The sequence below is a fragment of the Pelodiscus sinensis genome, chromosome 2 (assembly GCF_052426305.1).
Source record: "Pelodiscus sinensis isolate ZL-2025 chromosome 2, ASM5242630v1, whole genome shotgun sequence".
NCBI classification, from domain to species: Eukaryota; Metazoa; Chordata; order Testudines; family Trionychidae; genus Pelodiscus; species Pelodiscus sinensis.
In genome coordinates, this window is record NC_143053.1 from 11,308,907 (window position 1) to 11,328,484 (window position 19,578).

At 48.5% G+C, this 19,578-nt stretch overlaps 1 protein-coding gene across 3 annotated transcripts in view; it reads left to right on the forward strand.

Annotated features, from left to right (window-relative positions):
• The first annotated feature begins 294 nt into the window (after positions 1 to 294).
• The window catches only part of FAM135B (family with sequence similarity 135 member B), a 384,315-nt gene continuing 365,031 nt past the window's right edge, over positions 295 to 19,578 (forward strand). For all 3 annotated transcript variants that reach the window (XM_075920075.2, XM_075920080.2, XM_075920079.2), the window contains exon 1: positions 295 to 510. The gene's annotated coding sequence lies outside the window, so the exon portion shown is untranslated. The remainder of the gene's footprint in view (positions 511 to 19,578) is intronic.

The following is a 19,578-nucleotide window of genomic DNA, read 5'->3' on the forward strand; positions in this document are numbered from 1 at the left end:
TCCAGTCGCCTTCCCAGCACAGCTGCCGGTGTCCATCACCCAGGGGCTGTGGGGCAGGAAATGCCTGAGGGAGCCTCCCATGAAGCAGACTCCGGTGCTCGGGGATTGTTCGTGCTCCTCTGACTGGCACCAGCCAGCATGGCCCGACGTGCAGGGGGCTGTGACAGGGCGCCTGCCCTGCACTGGGCCTTTAAGCCCCAGGCTCAGGCCCCGAGCCTGAGGGAAGCTGGAAGACCAGCTGAGATGGTTAGGCTAATGAGCCCAGCTGCCAGCTATAAAAGGAGAGGCCCAGTTGCTGGAAGAGGAGGGCCGGGCTGACTACAGAGGCAGCAAGAGCTCCTAGGAGGGGTACAGCTGCAGGAGATGGACTGGAGAGGGAAACTCTCCCTCAGCAGTTGCCGGGGACGCCAGGAGAGGCCTGGAGGAAGGCAGAGGCGAGTTGGTGTCACCTGGAGACTCCCTGCTGAGGGGACGCCGGCCTGGAGATTGCAGCCAGCAGGGCAAGGCCAGGTAGGAAGTGGCCCAGGGCAGGAGCGGGAGGCGCCCCTCTTGGCCCGAGAGCCTCGGTGGGTTTCGGCTAGCTAGCCCCACTGAGGGAGTGACCCTATACCCGGTCGCTCACAGGGCCCTGGGCCGGGACCCGGTGGAGTAGGGTGGGCCTGGGTCCCCCTACCGGGGGGGTGCCCAGCTATGACGAGAATCTGTGTGTGGACTCGGCCTGTTTAAAGGGCCAGTATAAACTGCTGTGAAGCCGATGATGAGCAACCCATACAGACTGTAACTCGCCCTGAGATAGGCCATGTGAAGACAGTCAGGGGGCACTGAGGCTACTGGGGGGCGAGCTGCTCCCCCCAGGCTGCGCGGGGCAGGCTGCACAGAGCGACCTGGGGCCAGGCAAGGGGCGGGCCAGGTCACTGCAGCCAGGGACCACGCTGCGAGCCAGGTGCCTTTGGTCATCTCACTGACTGCCTTGCCGATCGGAGGGAGCACCCTTGGCCAAGGAGTTTGCAGGAGTGTGTGTGTGTGGGGGGGGGGGGTGCACATTGGCAAATGGGGGGGTGACTCGCTTCCCCTTTTCTCTGCCTTAGTGCTGGGTGCAGAGGGAGGGGAGAGCTGCAGCCTTGATGGGGCTGGGCAGAAGGAAGGTCCTGCATGATTCAAGCAGAGGCGCCTAGGCTGGGGGAGGGGAGAGCTACTTTGCAGCCCCATCTGGTTAGTCTGACGCTGAGGAGCCACTGGAGGGGGCCTCACCTGCCCTGGCTCAGAGATTTGGAGTGGGGGAGGGGGGAAGGTGTCCCTGGCCTTGCCCTTTGTTTCCTGACTCTGTCCGTGCGCATCCCCAGGGGGACCCGTACGACTTTCACCCCTCCCCCAGTGCGCTCCGATGTTTCCGCGCATGCTGAGGGGAGGGGATACAAAGGTTTGGTGGGGAGAGGGAAAAGAGACGGAGTTTGGTCAGAGGGGGTAGGTGGGAGAGGGGAGTGGACTGGATTGGGTGGGGGCGGGGATCGGGTTTGGCTGGGAGGGAAGAGATGGCACAAGGTGGATTAGGAGGGGGGACAGAAGGGAGGGGAGACTGGGTCCGGTCACTGAGGGGTCGGGTTTGCCTGGGAGGGGAGAGAAGGTGGAAACTGGATTTGGAGAGTGGGTGGGGGTGGTTGGGATGTGTGGAGGGGAGACAGGAGGTAGGCTGGGTTTGACTGGAGAGTGTGGTGGAAGTCAAAGAGCCGCAAAGTGAAAGGGGCGCTTTCCTCAGTGCCTGTCCTGCAGCAGTGGGACAAGGGGGATGGGGAGGGTCGGCCAAATTTTTTTTTGCTTGGGGCGGTAAAAAACCTAGAGCCGGCTCTGCCTGGGACCTCTGGAGTTGAGTGCATGAGCCAGTCTACACTTGGAGCTAAAAGCCAGCTGGCTCTCAGCTAAATCTGTAGAGATCACTCGTTATTCTCACTGTACATGGTCTAAGTGCTGCTACATGGGACAGTGAACCACAGCCAGTGGGAGTTTGGGTTACAGATGGTCTGCAGCAATACTGAGCTGCAGCCGTCCTCACTTTTCCCTGGCATGCTCTTCCCACGGTGGGTGAGGAGAAATGCCCATGGTGAGCTGATTGTATCACTTCCATGAGGAGGATGAAAACACGGTGGTGCCCCCGGAACCTACACTGCCCAATGTGGTTACTGCATGTTGACTGAGCTGACTCCCGTGTGGAGATATTTGCCTGAGCCTTATCCGAGCTAGCCGAACTTCAGGGGTCTGTAGAAGTGAATTGGGAGTCTCTCAGAGTTTGACAAGGAGCTTTGAAGAGGTTTGGCGGATTTGCTGCTCAGGTGCTCCCACAAGCCAGCCTTGCAGAGGTGTCTGTGCTTGTAGATGTGTGGGGTCTCAGCTCTTCGGTTCCTCAGTCAGCTTTTCGACAGTATTTTGCTATTTCCTCCTCCAATCCCAGCTGAAGTCAATGGAGCTACGTCAATTTACAGCCAATGAGGTGGCTGCCCGCTGTGTTTCATATGATATTAAATGGGCCTGATCATCTTCTCCTTACAGGAGTGTGTATCCTCAGTGGCTCCATGAAAGCCAAGGAGGTGAGAGGAGAATTGGGCACCATGTCTATGCTGCCTTGGTTGAGTATATAATGTGTGCATTATAATACTGCACATTCCTCTATGGTCACATCTGGGATGAGATGAAAACTTTTCATGCGGGAACCAAGCCACCAGGCCTGCTCTGGGTCCATGATGCCAAATTCACCTGCATGGCCACATATTTGCATGCCTTCATTTTTTTTTCAGTGGCCATCTTCCACCAGCTTGGGTCTGATTTTTTTTTTTTCCAGAGGTTGCAAACACCAACAGTTCCCATTGGCTTCAATGAAAGCTCTGTTGCCTGGTGCAAAGGACTGGACAAGGCTGTGTCCCTACTTTTCAGTTAATGCTGACACTAGCAGTAGGAGGGAGATAAGTTTCTGGCTAACCCAGGTGTCATAACCAGGAGAGCTGGCCAACACCTGGGGACTAAAGGGTTAACTGTCTCCTGTGCCTAGCCAGGTGTCTGGTCAGCCAATAGTAATGCAGGTAGGGATTTCAAACTAGGACAAAGGAATTTTTATCTTTTCCCTCCATTGTCTGAGTCAGAGCGGTTTCTTTCAGGTAACAGGGAGATGGGAAGGCCCATCTCTTTCCAAGAAAAGACCTCTTATAATGTATAAGTAGGGCAAAGTTTAGTTAGCCCGTCAGGTTTTATTATTTTCTGGTTTGAGGATTTGGAACTGATGTCTGTGCTGTTAAAACTGTTTTTTCTCTCTTTTGTAATGAAGCTTTCTAACCCAGGGAATTTTCTCTAAGTATATCAATTGGTGGCTCTTACGTCAAGCCACCTCAACTATGCTTGCAACGGTAGTTTTGTTTTAATAATAAGTTTGTTTTCTTTTTCTAATTAACTGGTATTGGTTAATTTCTGTGTCCTGGAAGGTCTGTCTGACTGAGGAGGGGTCAGCTATCACAGCTTGTTTTCCTCTTTTCTCTCTTTTCAAGCTCTTTTGGGGAAGAAAGAGCTTGGGGTACCCTGGGGTTGATTTCAAGTGTCCACCTCTGTGTGTGGGTTCAAAAGCACTTGATGGTGGCAGTGGATTACCCAAAGTCTGGGTATTAGGATTCTGGGGGGAAGTTTTTGTAGAGACAACGTTTTGGGATTCTCTTGCAGGCCCCCGCTTCTGCATTTGTTGTGCCAGAGTGGGGAACAGCCTTGACACCAGATCTGGGTTGCACTGAGGTCTGCTGACAGGAGCGGGGATGAAGGGGCAAAGGGGACAGTTGCCCTGGGATCCAGTGATTCAAAAGGGCCCGGAGCTCCAGGCTGCCACAGCTAAATTGTCACTAGGATGCCAGGTGGTATGCTCTGGGCAGCTCTGAGGGCTGGGCGGGGGGATGCTGCTGGTGGCATTGTGGGCTGGCTACTCCCAGCCCCACCCTCTCTGCCTGCTGTCCTGCCCCTTCCAGGAGCATGGTTCCAGCCTCCTCCCCCCGACACATACTTTGCCCAGGGGCTGGCAAGTCTATCATACCCTTGTGTCCATGGCTGTATATGCAGGAGCTCCTTGCACTTTGATCCCTGTCAGGCCTGTACGTGGGTGGCCAATCCTGTGTTCAGATTTTACTTTGGAGAGTGGTGACATGAATTCCAAAGGTGTATTGCAGCGTTCTGTGGCACTGCAGGTGCTCAGTACCTCTAAAAACCCTCTTGGCTGCATGAGAAGCCAGGCTGTCATAAATGCCTATTAATTATTTTAGCCAATTTCCTTTCCTGCAGCTAGCGAAGCCACAATAAATCTTCTCTGGGAATGTCAGGGCATGCACTTAGGAAATACGATCATAATGAAGCAGATAGGAGCTTTTAAGAAATGACAGCAACGCAACTTCTTGTGGCTTTTCACTTGGCTCTTCCTGGACTTCTCTAAATGCAACACATTAGCCAAATTGCATGCAGCCTGTGCTCATAATAAGGGCAGGGGGAACGGCAAAAAGTTCTCAAGGGCAGTTGGAATATTTTCCATGATTCCTGTAAAATGCTCTGTAAGTTTGTTCAACCCTCCCTGTACCCAGACATCGCGATAATCCTAGTTACAGTAGACTTCCGATAATCCGGCACCTTTTGGACCTAGGTGGTGCCAGATTATCAGATTTGCTGCAGAATCAGGAGGTGCGATACAGCTGTACGGCTTAACAGCTGGCCAGGACATGATCTCCTTCCTTCTCCCCTCCCCTTTCCTCTTCGCATCTCCTCCATGCTGTAACATGATTCTCCTCTCCTTTCCCCTTTGCTGAAGCAAAATGCTCTTCTCCATACTGTAACAGGATCCACTCCCTCCCTCCTTCCCCCAGCCCTATGCTCCCTCTGGTTGCAGCCAGTGCCTGTGCTAAGCAGCAGGCTTTTTAATCAGCTGGTCAGGAGCGCTTGGCATTTTGATGCTGGAGTATCAGGAGTGCCGAACAGTTGGATGCCGGACTATCGGAGTTTTACTACTATGTTTGCTTCTGGAAGGTAGATTCCCCAGCAGTGCATTTACAGGGATTTACAGCCCTGGTGTCTACATGGAACTCAGCTCTGAAATACATCTGAAGGAAGAGTAGCCTAGAATATGAACTCTTGTGTAGGTGTATTTTTATTGTCTGGAAAGTTTTGGGATTGTTACCTATTTTCCCCCCCATCACTTCTCTTCCCATAGCCACTGACAATAGCAGCAAACAATAAGACAGAGAACAAAACCTGTGGTGGTTTTTCACCAGAGGCTCTCCATGCTCTTTGTAAACAGTAATTAATTAGGTCTCATGGCCCTACTTTGCATTTGGCTAATTAGACTCTCTGCACAGGTCATTTTGACAGATATGTGTATGCCCGTTACATTTACCTTGCAAGTTTTCCTTCCTACTCCTTCCTTTTAGAGAGTCATTTGCCTTCTAGTCGGCAGTGGTTCATTTTAGAGATTAGCAGGAGGAAGGAAGAAGAGGGGTTAGTTCAAAAATAAGGGGGATGCTTGTTAGTCTCTGGTGCAAATATACCCCTGAAAATTTCCCAATAAGGTAATAAGCAGCAAGTTTTTGTTGTAATACAGCTATGAAGCAGGTTAACTCTCTCCCCACCTTTGTATAGATGGGGAAACTGAGGTACGGAGGTTCAGACCAGAACAAGAGAAGGATTCAGTTTCATGGGCAGGATTCTCCGTTTCTCTAACGTCTTTATACATTTCCCATCATTGCACTATCATAGGGTATGTCTACACTACCCTTCTAGTTCGAACTAGGAGGGTAATGTAGGCATACCGCACTTGCAAATGAAGCCCGGGATTTGAATTTCCCGGGCTTCATTTGCATAAGCGGGGAGCCGCTATTTTTAAAACCCCGCTGGTTTGAACCCCGTGCAGCGCGGCTACACGGGGCACGAACTAGGTAGTTCAAACTAGGCTTCCTAGTTCGAACTACCGTTACTCCTCATTTCACAGGGAGTAACGGTAGTTCGAACTAGGAAGCCTAGTTCGAACTACCTAGTTCGTGCCCCGTGTAGCCACGCTGCACGGGGTTCGAACCAGCGGGGTTTTAAAAATGGCGGCTCCCCGCTTATGCAAATGAAGCCCGGGAAATTCAGATCCCGGGCTTCATTTGCAAGTGCGGTATGCCTACATTACCCCGCTAGTTCGAACTAGCGGGGTAGTGTACACATACCCCAAGTGTCTCATGTCTGTTAGTGTGTGTCCCCACAACCCTCTAATGCTTCAGGGCAGGGCTGTTTATCTCTGTTTTATAAACAGGACATTGAAGTATAGGGTGGATAAAGTGACTTCCCCAAGCTCTCTCAAGAAGACTTTTGGGTGAGCTGGGATTTGAAAGAAGGTCTCTTGAGCACCCTGTCTACAAGCCTGTCCTTCAAACAAGGCTGCAAAAGAACTGCTGGGAATGTTTAGAAACACATTCTGAGTGGCTCCGTAGGGGCTGAGAAGCTTGTGACTCTTTTGTATTTTTATGTCTCATTTTGAAAACAAATTGTTTTGTGAGATGAAACTTGGGGGTACACAAGATGGATGTGACTCCTTCAAGGGGTATAGTAGTCTGGGTAGGCTGAGAGTGTCCTAGAGAATAAGTTCCCAAAGCGGCTGTTTTGTACTGGCCTGCAACTCAAGTGAACTACCAAAGGAGGCTGAGTAAAGCTTCCAAGATCTGGCCCATAGAGAAGACACTCTCGGGGGGCTAGAATTGTGTGTCAAATGGGTAAACAGAGCCAGAATGAATCTGTGTAAGTACTTGCACAGGAACAGCAGTGAGAAGGAATCCAGACCCTTGGTTCTGTGTTTTCACCATTGGATCATGTTCCCACAACCCTTCCTGTTCAAGGCTGGGTATTAGTCAACAGGGCGCCCTTGTAGCCAAGAAGGCTAATGGCATATTAGGGTGCATTAGGAGGAGCATTGCCAGCAGATCTAGAGAAGTTGTTATGCCCCTTTATTCGGCACTGGTGAGGCAACACCTGGAATATTGCATCCAGTTCTAGGCCCCCCCACTACAGAAAGGATGTGGACGCATTGGAGAGGGTCCAGTGGAAGACAACCAAAATGCTTAGGGGGCCAGAGCACATGACCTATGAGGAGATGCTGAGGGATGTGGGCTTATTTAATCTGCAGAAGAGAAGAGTGAGCAGGGATTTGATAGCAACCTTCAGCTTCCTGAAGGGAGGTTCCAAAGAGGATGGAGAGAGGCTATTCTCAGTAGTGACAGATGGCAAAGCAAAGAACAATGATCTTAAGTTACAGTGGGGGAGGTCTAGGTTGGATAGTAGGAAAAACGATTTCACTAGGGATGTGATGAAGCACTGGAATGGGTTACCTAGGGAGGTGGTGGAATCTCCATCCCTAGAGGTTTTTAAGTCTTGGCTTGACAAAGCCCTGGCTGGGTTGATTTAGGTAGGGTTGGTCCTGCTTTGGGCAGGGGGCTGGACTTGATGACCTCCTGAGGTCTCTTCCAGCCCTAGAGTTCTATGATTCCATAAGGCCCTTGGTAACACTTTCCCTCCCTACTCTGTCTTCGCCTTTTTGGACCTGAATGCATTTGCTAAAATATTCTCATATCAGGGTTTTAAACAAATCCTAGCCTGGACTATGCCTTTCTCTTGCTACTCCGTTTCGACAGTGATGCCAGACTCAATTTATCCACTGACCATTCCTGCATTTTTCATTCATGGTGCCCTTCACACACAGAATATCCTTGTCCGAGGTGGACCATGAGGCCACTGTCCTGTCTAATTGTGGATCAAGACCGAGGAGTTTCCTCTGTGCTGCTTTGCCTGCTGCCAGTTTATTTGTACTTGATAAATACACTGATGGGCTTTTCCCCCCAGGTAACTAATGCTTCTGTCTCACTAGGAGAGTGATAACCATAAAGTAGCTCAACAAAGCGTGCTCTGGGGTCAGCAGAGGGAGTGATCATAAATGGGGAAGAGCGTTTTCTCTCTGAGGAAAATGACATACCCCTGTGCGTGTATGCAGCCCTCCAGACTCTGGTACGCACGTCAGCCCTGTCCCAAAGCGAGAGACATTGGACTCCTGAGGCCACTATTATTTAGTAGCAGTAAGACCGTGTCCTGGCTGGGCAGGATGATACACAACATGAGTGAAGACACAGTCCCCTCAGAGGAGTTGTTACAAAGAAGACGGGATGTCAGGGTTGATAAGAACACTGGCGCTGGAATAATTTATGTGGTGGTGGGTGCTGTGCTCCCCCTTTTTTGCCCCCTCTATTCTCCTCACTGGTCCAGTCTGGGGCCACAGCTGGAGCATCTGGCTCCTGGCCCGGACCTGGGGATCCACAAGTACCAGGGCCAGCATTCAGGACCTGGGGCAGCAGCTATTTTCTTCCCTTGCCTTCTGTTATGTCTGCATCAACTCCTAGATTTTTTGTGTCCCTGTCACACCCCTTTTCCACTATATGCCCAAGGCATTTGGCCATAATGCCCAAATTCCTGCAGCTGGAGTGGAGCTGTCACTGTACAGCTTCCTCTCCCCACAGACCCATGAGATCCACCTCCTGTGTACGCCAGGCAGGGATGCGTTTGCTGTATAGAGCCAGCATGCACAGCGGGGTGCTGCATTCCATGCCAATCCAACAGGAACAACAATTTCAAAACTTCCCAGGACCTTAAAAGGGACGGGAAATTCACCTCTGTACCTGGCTACAGGGCAGTGGAGTTGAAAATGGTGAACAGAGTGGTCCCGATGGGCATTGTGGGACACCTCCTGGAGGCCTCTTACAGTGGCATAAGTAACACAGTGTCTCTGATATGACACCACCTTATCTACATTGCAAACCAGTCCATGCCCTTGCCCAGGTGGTTTTATGAGTTTTATGTAGCAGGCAAGATAAAGAGCTGGAAGCAACAATGCAGTATGCACCTCTCCCTAGTTAGAGCAGTGTGTTCTGCCTTATGTTGAGTTAACTCTGTAGTGCGGAGGTGCCTTTCGCAGAGTGGTATGTTCAGTGATGGCAGGTCTGGCTGGCCTGTTAAAACAAAGTTTGGTCCCTGCAAACTCTCTTGAGCATCTATTGCTCGTTGATATAAGTCCCTTTCTTTTTCTACATTGCAGTCCCCTGACATGGAGTCTCCCCCCCCCCCCCCCCCCCACTTGGACCAGAGCCAAAATCCTCCCCACAGAGGACAAAGCATGAATTTGAACAATAAGAGCTTAATCATTTCTTGTAGCCATCTGCCTTTGGGATGTGAATAGAAATGGGGGGCGATGCTGCCTGTGTACTGCCTGGGAGATTTAACAAATCCCGCTGTGATACAACATCTGAAGCCAGAACTTGTCAGCAATTCCCCTGCAACACAGCACATCAAAGAACGGGAGAACAAAAGACATCCACAGCCAAAAGGAGAAACCACCTGGAATTTCAGCTGAACAATTCTGTTTCAGCTCCAGGTTTGAATTCAATTCTGCTTCATTCCAGCAGCCCCTGCTGGCATCCAGAGACTTGGAGAGGAGACATGACCCAGTGGCTAGTGCAGTAGCCTGGTACTCACAAACGTTGGGATCCTAAGCTTTGCCACAGGCTTCTTGCATGAGGTTTGGCAGGTCGTTTCAAGTAGGTTCGTACCACAAAAATCCCTGGGCCAGTGAGCCTGGCACTAGCTTGTGTCATGGGGCTAAAAATCCAAGTGTAGACATTCTCTCTTGGGTGGGAGCCTGGGTGAGGGGTGGGTGTCTCAGCTCAGACTGTAGCCTGAGTGGTGATGTTTCTGCTGCCATTCTGAAACACATAGTATGGGCCCAAAACAGATGACCCTTTTCTGCAACTTGCTGCTGCTTTTCTCTTCTTGTTGCTATGTAAATGTACCTATAGTCTCTCACTGCTTCAGTTCCTCATCCTCAAAGGGGGATAATAGCTCTTCTCTTCCTCATAAGGGTGTGGTGAGAATGGTGCTCAGATACAACACTCATTAGGCCAGTTTAAGTGCTTAAGACAGATTCCATTATTGCCTTTTTCTAGGGCGTAAGACCAGTTGTTATAAGAAAATATTAAATCATTTTCTTTTTATTTATTTTATACTTACATAGACTCTTTCATCAAAGAATTTTAAAGGAATTTATGGATACTTGGGGCCACATTGTAGAACCCTTGTGATACCAGAGCTAGGGGAAAAAAACATTTTGAGAGAAGAGTGTAGGGTATGAAAAGCCAAATATTTTTACTCAATTTCATTTCATGAAAGAACCAAACCCACAACAACTTTCTGGTTTTTTTTTGTTGTTGTTTTAAGAGAGAAATGTTGGGTTTTGCTTTTGAAGCCAGAACATGTTTACTGGAAACCATTATTTTAGTTAACAGTAGATTTCCATGAAAACATGAAATATTGACATAGGACATTTCTAAGAAAAACAACCAACAAATCAAAAAATTCTCAGGTTAAGTCATTAGCACCTTTTGACAAGCTCTAGTAAGCACCATATTTAGGAGGTAGCCTTCTTAATGGAAATCCTCAGAGTAAAACTATGTGGTAAGATTTCTACCCTTGTTGTTGATGTACGTTTGGTTCTGGGAATACAAAGGCCTTTTGTGCAAAAGCCTCTTGCACAAAAACAGAACCTCATTCATTATGCAAATGAGGCACGGCGATATTCCATGCTTTGCCTCATTTGTATTTTTTGCGAAAGAGGGGGCAATCTAGACATAGCACATGGATTTATGGAATCACATGGCAAGTCTGTGGCAGAGCCAGGGAATAGAAATCAGAAATTCTCACTCCTAGTCCTCTATGCTAACCACAGAATTGAAACCATCTCTTTAGCCTTCCAGCCAAGAAGGTGATTACCCTGCCAAAACGGGTTAAGAAATTGAGGTTTAAGCTGAGCTGTGGGCTCACTTTTCTACCAAGTGAAATGATGACTTTAGCTCCCCAGATTTCAGGATTGCTATTTTTTATTGATGCAAAAACAAAATGCAATTTGGTTTAAGTTTGACTTCTGAAGCCTAAACAGATTTGTCTTCAGTGCGAATGAGAGTGCAGCTTTTGAGGGGAGCCCACTAGCATGCAAAAACGCACACAGCCAAATGTTTATCATAACTAACAGCAGAAAACCTGTCAGAATGTCACACCAGTAAATCCTAAACTTACTACATCACTGTCCTAACCTACTACAGGCCACAGGTTCGAAAGTCCTTTCAGGGCTCTGATCCTGCAAATCTCTGAGTGTCTCCTATGACTCCTGTAGCTAAAAGTAATTTGTTACTCAGAAAGTGGTCCTGAGCACCTCACAGGTCTGGAGCTCAGATCAGTAATGGATGGATTTGGAGGAAGCAAAGTCTCTGATTCTCTCCTTCTCCTAGTAGCTGGAACTGGGTTGCAATGCCATTGGGAGCAGCGTGTGCTGTTGTCATCTGTACTGCAGCTAGTCTGTAGGCTGGTGATTCTCAAAGTGGTCTGCAGACCCACTCTGAGAGCTGCTAACTGGCCGCTCTGGTTTTCATTGGCTCCAGTTCACTGCTTCCCGAGATTCCCCTTGGCTGCGAACAGTGAACTGGAACCAATGGGAATCATGAGGCTTCGTGGCTGAGGAACTGGTAAATAAACAAACTGGAGTGGCCTGTTAGCAGCTTCCTCAGAGTGGGTCCACGGACCACTTTGAGAGACACTGCTGTAGGCACCGGAAGGATTCCAGGCCAAGGTTTGTAAATGATTATAGGTTGAAACTCTCTAATCTGGGACTCTGTGGTCTTACAACATCCATGGTCCAGCAGGATCACAGATGTTCTTGGACCCCAGAGTGTAGTAGGTTGGGAGTCCGGCAGCAGGAAAGCCAGCAGCTGGGAGCCCTGCTGGTCCAATGGCAGGAGCCCTGATGGGGCAAGAAGCCCAGCTGGGTCAGTGGCATCATGGCTGGTGTCTCGGAGCCCTGTTGGGCCAGGAAGGGAGGTTGGGAACAACGGCTGGTGTCCAGCAGCGGAGCCTGAGGCCAGCAACAGGGGGGCCAACATAGACTTCCCCTGCTCTGGAAAACTTCCTCATTCAGAACCAGTCAGGTCCTGAGGATGCTGGACTAGGGAGGTTCAACCTGTAATAACTTTGGTTGCCCAGCTTGAATCTCCCTAAAGCAGCCTAATGTTAGGAACTACTGAGTGCACACACCCCTGTGAAAATTGGGCACAGAAAAATGGTGGCACCCGTAATCACCAATCACTCACTTAAAATATTGGCCTTAGTCTATATAGGAGTGCAATGGGGCTTATATAGAACAAAAGCCTCGTGCTGTCTCTCAGAGCAGGATGGTGTTTCACCCTGAAACAAGAACAAAAAAGCACTAATATGCAGTGGTGAGAGACTGAGTCTTTGCCTTTCTCCCAGTCCCTCTATTTTAATTTATTTTTGACCATTTGGCCTTCCTCACTGGTTCCTTTTCTGCCAGGATCCAGTGGCACAATAAATACAGCCACTCCAAAGGCAAACACCAACGGGGTGTTGATTTATTTTCAGGAACTGCCTTGCTGTTTTTCCCCTCAAGATTTATTCTGTAGAGATGACATTGTTGTCCTGTGTCATTGATGTTCTTCTCTTCCATTGACATGGTCTGTTAATTAGAGAAGGAAGATGAAATAAAAGCCAAGTGGGGATCGATAAATCTTGATGAAACGACGCATTTTTTTCTCTCTCACAGATTTTATCACAGTCATTCCAGCAAAAACAAACCAAAGCTTTTTTCTTTTTTCTACCCACTTTTCACTACTACAGGTTGAACCTCTCTAGCCTATCACCCTTGGGACCTGACTAGTTTTGAACCAGAGAATTTTCCAGACCGCAGGAGGTCAGTATGGCCTGGCAACATTACCAACACGTCCACTGCTTACTGGGCTGTTAGAGGACATGCAGGGGTAAATTAGAGCTAAACAGCACAGAACATTGAGAGTCCGACTGGTGGCTGTAAACAAACTTTATGGGACCATGGGAAACTTGGCCATACCTATGAAAAGTGGGCATTCAGCTAATTAAAATCATTCTGGACCAAGGATGTTTCCGGACCAGAGAGTTCTGAACTAGAGAGATTCAACCTGCATAGTTTTTTGTTTGCTTTGAAAAACTATATCTAATTTTAAGCCAGCACAGACACGGATGCAGATACGTGGGCTGTGGAGTTTTATGTCCATCCTGCTAAAAGATTCTGGGAGCTATTATGTATTGCCTGTTGTTGTTGCTGTTTTTTATTCATACTTATTGAGATGAAAACCGTTGGTTTCCAGGAATACCTTTGTTATAGATCTCAAAACCCAGGGATAACAATGACTGAACTAACCCCACCATGGAGTTGAGGTTGTGCCTCTAACTTGCTATGGGAGCCAATTGTGCTTTTGAGAGGCAGCCTTGAGCTTCCTTTCAGAGCTCCTTGGAACGTGGCAGAAACCTGCCCGCTGCTTAAACCCCCTCTGTGAGATTTGGCCTAAACTCTACCTTCATACCTATCCCAACCCAAAAGGCTGCTGTGCTGAGGAGTAGGACATTCATCCTAATGCTTCTTGCTGCTCTCAAGGGTGTTTAGAGGGAGTAGACTCTGAGCCAGATGCAGTTGCATTCTTTGCTCTCTGAGACGGAACATGCAAAGGATGTGTGGGGGAGGAGAGGTGTGGGTGGGGATGGGCAGGATGCTTCTCTGCCATCCCCTGGTAGGAGGACCAGGCACTATCTGGTTCTAGCCTGAGTCTTAACTATGGGTAATATATATAGCCCATCCAAAATATTGTTACAATAATGTGAAGGCTGCAGAGTAAAGAACTCCAAAAGAACGGACTAAGCTAAAATTGCCTATCCAGCCTTATGCTACACCACACACAGGATCTCTGCACTGTCAAGCACAAGCAAAAAGACCCATCCCTCCTAGCCAAATGTATAACAGGGTTATCAGCGGTTGTGGATCCAGGCTTTGCTCCAGTCTATTCCATGACCCATTGGCAGGAGGCTCACCAAGTTCCAGGCATGCCTGGCTGAATGACAGTCCAGCTCTCTCATGGCTGTGCTGGGTCTGCCAGCTCAGCAGGATCGAAAAACACAGGGAAAAGTTGAGTCACTTCCTGAAGTTGGCAGGCCTGCCACTGCCCGTGCACAGAGAGTAGGGCCAATGACTAAGAAGATGCCAATTTCAATAGCTGCTCTTCAGAGTAAACCCACCAGTCTATACCATGGGCTAAAGTCAGCCTAAGTTGCATAACTCCAGCCATGTGAATAATGTAGTAGGAGTTGATAAACCTTAGGTTAACTACCTGTGGTATCAGCACAGCATTGTGTCAATGGGAGAAACTCTCCCATTAATTAACATTACACATTTCATTCTGGAGGAGTAACAGAGTCGATGGGAGCATATTTCTCATTTGATTTAGTAAGTCTTCATTAGACCTGATAAATCAACCTCTGGTGGATCGATTGCTGCAGTGTCGATTTCTTGACACTCATGATTGCTCTCTGATCTTTTATGCTGTATCTACACTACAAAAAAAAGCCAGAAAAGATACACAAATTGCGGTTTGCAATTTTTGTATCTATCTTTTCCCGGTTTTCTTTGGGAACAGGATTTTCTGAAATTTGGCGAGCCTACATGACACCAAATTTCAGAAAAACCTACTCTTTCTGCACATCTCTTCTTCATACTACGAGGTTTACAGGAATGGCGAAAACACAGGAATGGGGGTTAAACATAGGGATTGAAGAGAAACGTGCATTGCCTTGACCCAAACCTGTTTTCCCCGGTCCTCCCCCTGGACAAAAGCATCACGAAGGTAACTATCTCCCCAGTTCCATGAAGCAAGTTGTGCAGCTAAGGTGGCCCTAATAATCAGATGCTCTTTCTAGCATGAAGGCAGGGTAGGCCCAACTGCTGTCGGTTTTTTGGGAACTAGGCTGCCAGCCATGTCAAGTCTGGGCCTGTTTGATAGCATGGAAACTGAGGCACAGAACGGCTAAATGACTTGCCCAAAATCCCACAAGGTATATGAAGCCAGCCAGGGACTGGAACCAAAATTTCTCATGTCTTGGCTCACTGTTGAACTCTTGGACCATCCATCCCCTCCTCTGAGCCGCTTGGTAATTTATGGGAAGCTCACAAGATACTACAGGGAGGATGAAACTGCTGTTCTGCCACCGCTTATGAGTTCCCACAAGCAACCTTGCAGTTAATGCTCACTGATGGTGTTAGAGCAAACGAGGGTAATTGAACCTTAAAATAAACTTATTAAAACCCCCACATGCACATGCCCTCCAGGCGTTTACAGCGATATTAGAGGGAGGGCCAAAGTCTATGCTCAATTACGCTGCTGTCAATCTAGAATAAGCACTTAAGTTAATTAGCTGAATTTGCCCTCTGGGATGGAAGCTCATGAAGCTGTGTTTTTATAAGTCCATTAATGAGATAGGATGGACCTGGAAGCAAGAGGCTTGCACGGTAGAAGAGCTGAGTTTGGCCTACAGGCTGCACGGGGAGGGTTGTGTTGTACAGAGTGGAAGACAGACTGAACCTCTAAGCCTTTTTTACACTGGCTGTTTTGATGGGGCCGGCTCCTGACGCCATGGACAAGTTCTGCTGAGACCCCAGAGGTTTGGCAGGAGCCTCCTGGAATGTTAAAGATTTGGGTGTATTCATTCGTTTACTGTTTAACTTCCCCACTCTCCAACAGCACAGGAGGGACTGGCTGACTCTCACTGACTTGCAGATTTTTAGTCAGAAGTGTGTACTTGCAGGTCTCTCAAAACAGACTGTATGACAGCAGCAGGCTTTTGTTCAAAGGGAACACCCAACCCCATTACAGGCAACCTCAGGGAAGCAGGACGTGGCATCTGTGCTTGCTTGAGATGATTACCCAGCGGCTGGGTTGAGGAAGGTGCTAATTCATTGAAGTGAGGAGTGTTTTTCCTTCATTTTTCAGTTGTCAATGTGTTTCAAATTGTGGCTGAACTGCTTAGATCAATAACACCTAGCTTGTATGTAGGGCTTTTCATCCACTCATCTCAAAGCACTTTATAAAAGTTAGTATTATCTCAATATTTCAGGTGGAGAAACTGAGGCACGTGACTTATCCATGGTTACCCAACAATATAGTGGCAGACTAGGGAATTGAATGCAGGTTTTCTTAGTCCCAGAGCTACTGATTTACCCACTAAGCAACACTGCCTAAGCAATCTGCTTTGAAATGGGAAAAAAAATGATGCCAGGCAGATGTGGCTTCTCTATTAGATAATATTGAAGAATTATTAGCAGGAAAGACACTTCCTGCATTAACAATTCTGTGCTGAGGGAAAAGGTAATGCAAATCACAGCACACAGGGCTAAGCTTGGAGAACCATAGGTGACATATTCTCGGCCAAAAGGATCAGGATGCAGAATGAACCAATTTCCCAAAAAGAGAATAATTCGGAGTCCTTCACCTCTCAGTCCTGCTTCACGACCTTTTCGGTAAAGCCTTGTGTGCTGGAATGTGCTCGGCAGAGTGGAGTCTCCTGCTGGCTGTCTCCTGCACTAGTTTTCTTAGCCCGCACATCCGCTCCTGCTGGTTTGGCACCTCTCCTGCTACCTAAGTCCAGGAACCGCAGCTTCTTTTTCATGACTCAGTCTTCCTGCCGTGTCACCACCCGTGTTTTCCCCCTCCAGGCTGGTGCCAGAAAACATCTCTAAATTCAATCCAGCCACTTCCCCACTGGAGAGTTGAGGGGGGAATCTGGGCCCATACACTAAATCAGGTCACAGTCCAGGGACCTGGTAGATAGAAGGCTACTGCTGCCTGTCCGTATCTTCTCTCCCACAACTGCTTCGATTTTCTGCGTGACTTCCCTGCAGCCCCAGCACTTTCTTCACCTTCTTCACATGGCCTCCAGCAACCATGTCCAAGCAGCCAGCCAGGAGCTTGTACTCATTCCCACACTTCCTACTCATTCTACCTCGCTGTCCAAGGTACTGCCTTTCTGCAGCCTGCTAAGAACAATTCTCTCTCCTGGGGCTCCCTGCAGCAACTGCCTGCCTGCTGTCCTGCACCTCCTGCTGAGTCCTGACTGGCAGCTTCTTTCTGATTGGCAGCTCCCTGGGCAGACTTCCTTATTTTTCTTCAATATATAGTCATTGGCTTTAGAGAGCATTCACCATATGGTCAGTTCCTGTGCAAAAGTGAAGGCTTGACATCCTGAGAGTCCAACGCTGGGACAGACTCTATGAACCCCTGTAATAGGGGATCTGATTATGGGTCACCTTCGCTCCTCATTTGGTGGAATTTTATCCAGGTTGTTATAAGTTACTTGGAGAATGGCATTCATTGGACTGTCTTACAGCATCCTTACATCCGTGCTGCCTGCTGACAATGGCCTCAGGAGCCTGTACACCTGAATGGCCATAAACAAGGAGGTGTGGACCTGCTGCCTTCTCCTTCCCTGGCTGCCTCCCTGTAGCCCTAGTATTCTCAGGCTTCTGTATCAGGCCTATAACCTGGAAGTTGTGACAGGCCTTCTCAGCTCTGCCTGCCTTATCCCAGAATTAGGAAAAACTATTTCTCTAGGAGGGTGGTGAAGCACTGGAATGGGTTCCCTAGGGAAGTAGTGGAGTCTCCATCCCTAGAGGTGTATAAGTCTCGGCTTGACAAAGCCCTGGCCAGGTTGATTTAGTTGGGATTGGTCCTGCCTAGAGCAGGGGGCTGGACTTGATGACCTTCTGAGGTCTCTTCCAGCTCTATGGTTCTATGATTCTATGATTCTATGCTCCATCTTAGGCACCGTCTCTAACTTTCCAGGTTCTTCCTGCTCCACAAGCGTGTATGTCTCCGCTTAGCCACCCCTACTTCCATGGCCCCAACTGAGCCCTAATTGGCTGCTGCCTGGGTTTACTTCTTATCTCACCTGGAGCAGGGTGACTGCCCCACTACAGGCCACCACGTCCCTTAGGAGAAGTGTGCAAAACTCAGAGCTTCCCCTTTGCAGAAGCTCATGGGGACTTGTCTCTTATTTCAGGCCACATGGGATGGCATTTCCTCTGCCCTGCCCTATGTGTTTGCTTTCAGTTCCAGACACAAAAAATCACCAGCTTTCAAAGAGAAATTCAGATAAAACCACGAGATTAACCTTTGTTTCCTTCATCTTTGTGCTTCATCTAAACCTGTATTGTAAATTGTTCAGAGTAGGCCCCTCTTGTTCTGCAAAGCCTCTAACCAGCAAAAATATGATTCAGAAGAAGATTGACCAGAGTTCCATGTGTGTGCATTAAACACTAATGCGGGTGAGCGTGGTGCAGTTTAAGGCGATGTGGTGGATGTTAATATGTAGACGGCAAAGTCTCAGTTTGTGAGGACATATCCATTAAAACGGTGGATCGTCAGTCTAGAGATGGTGACAGATACTGGGTGAGCGGATTTATTGAGCATGTCAACCTTGAGTGGCAAGGAGTCCTGTAGCACCTTATAGACTAACAGAAGTGTTGAAGCATAAGCTTTTGTGGGCAAAGACCCACTTCGTCAGATGCATGTGGGTCACATGTCAACCTTAGAAAGATATGGGGCAGCTGATTTTCAGAAGTGCTTAGCACTCTTCGCTAGAGCCCTGAACGGGTACAAATGTCTACCCGGGAATGCAGATACCCACAGATAGACACTGGGATCCCAAGAGACAGTGCAACCAATAAAAAGGAGCCTGGCCCCATCATGCCGGGGAGCCAGCATCCGGGCTGGCAACTTCTCCTGGCTGTGTGGCTGTATTGTCCCACCGGCAGCGAGGCTGAGGGCTGTATGACTCCAGACAGGAGACACTGCGGCTGGGATCTGGGCTGGTGGTACAGCTACGCTGCCAGCGCGGGGCACTGACTCTGAGGTGCGATGGAAGGACACGCCTCTCCGTTGACCGCAGTGTCTCTTGGGAGTAGAGCCCTGTGGATCTGCAGAACCTGATGTCTATCCACAGATATTTACATCCCCAGGTAGACACTTGTATCTGCACAGGATTCTACTTGTAGCTCTAGCTGAAGTCAAAGGGAACGTCAATTGCTCAGCATTTCTGCAAGTCAGGCCCTCAATGTGAAGTAGGCCCTTCATCAAGGAATGTTGTTTGTTGTCTGTCTCTTCAGGCACCTATATCCTTAGCATATTACAACTGAGGTGGTTGCCAGTGCCAGTATTAACAGCCCATCACATAATTAAAGTTGCACATAATTAAGGATAAGTAAGGCAAGTGTAAGGAGAAAATAAAGGGCATCATCCACGTTCTTCTGTGCCCATTAGGGACAAAAGCAGTGTTGGGAAGAGCAGAAATTATGTGAAGCCTTCGAGATGTTGTGGGTGTATTAGTGGATAATATGCAGACCAGCTACACCCGTTCTTCTAAAGCGATGGAACTAGAACACGATTTACCTTTACATCACGTAGTGCATTTGGGTCATTAAATGACTTAATGTAATTAGCAGAGAAAGAGCTATAGTCTCTTAGTCACTTATCTTCATAAACCATAATTACGGTGTCGTAATGGAAATTGATATATCTTAAACGGAAAACAAACAGGCGCATGACATGAAAAGTGATGACTGCAGCTGCTAGG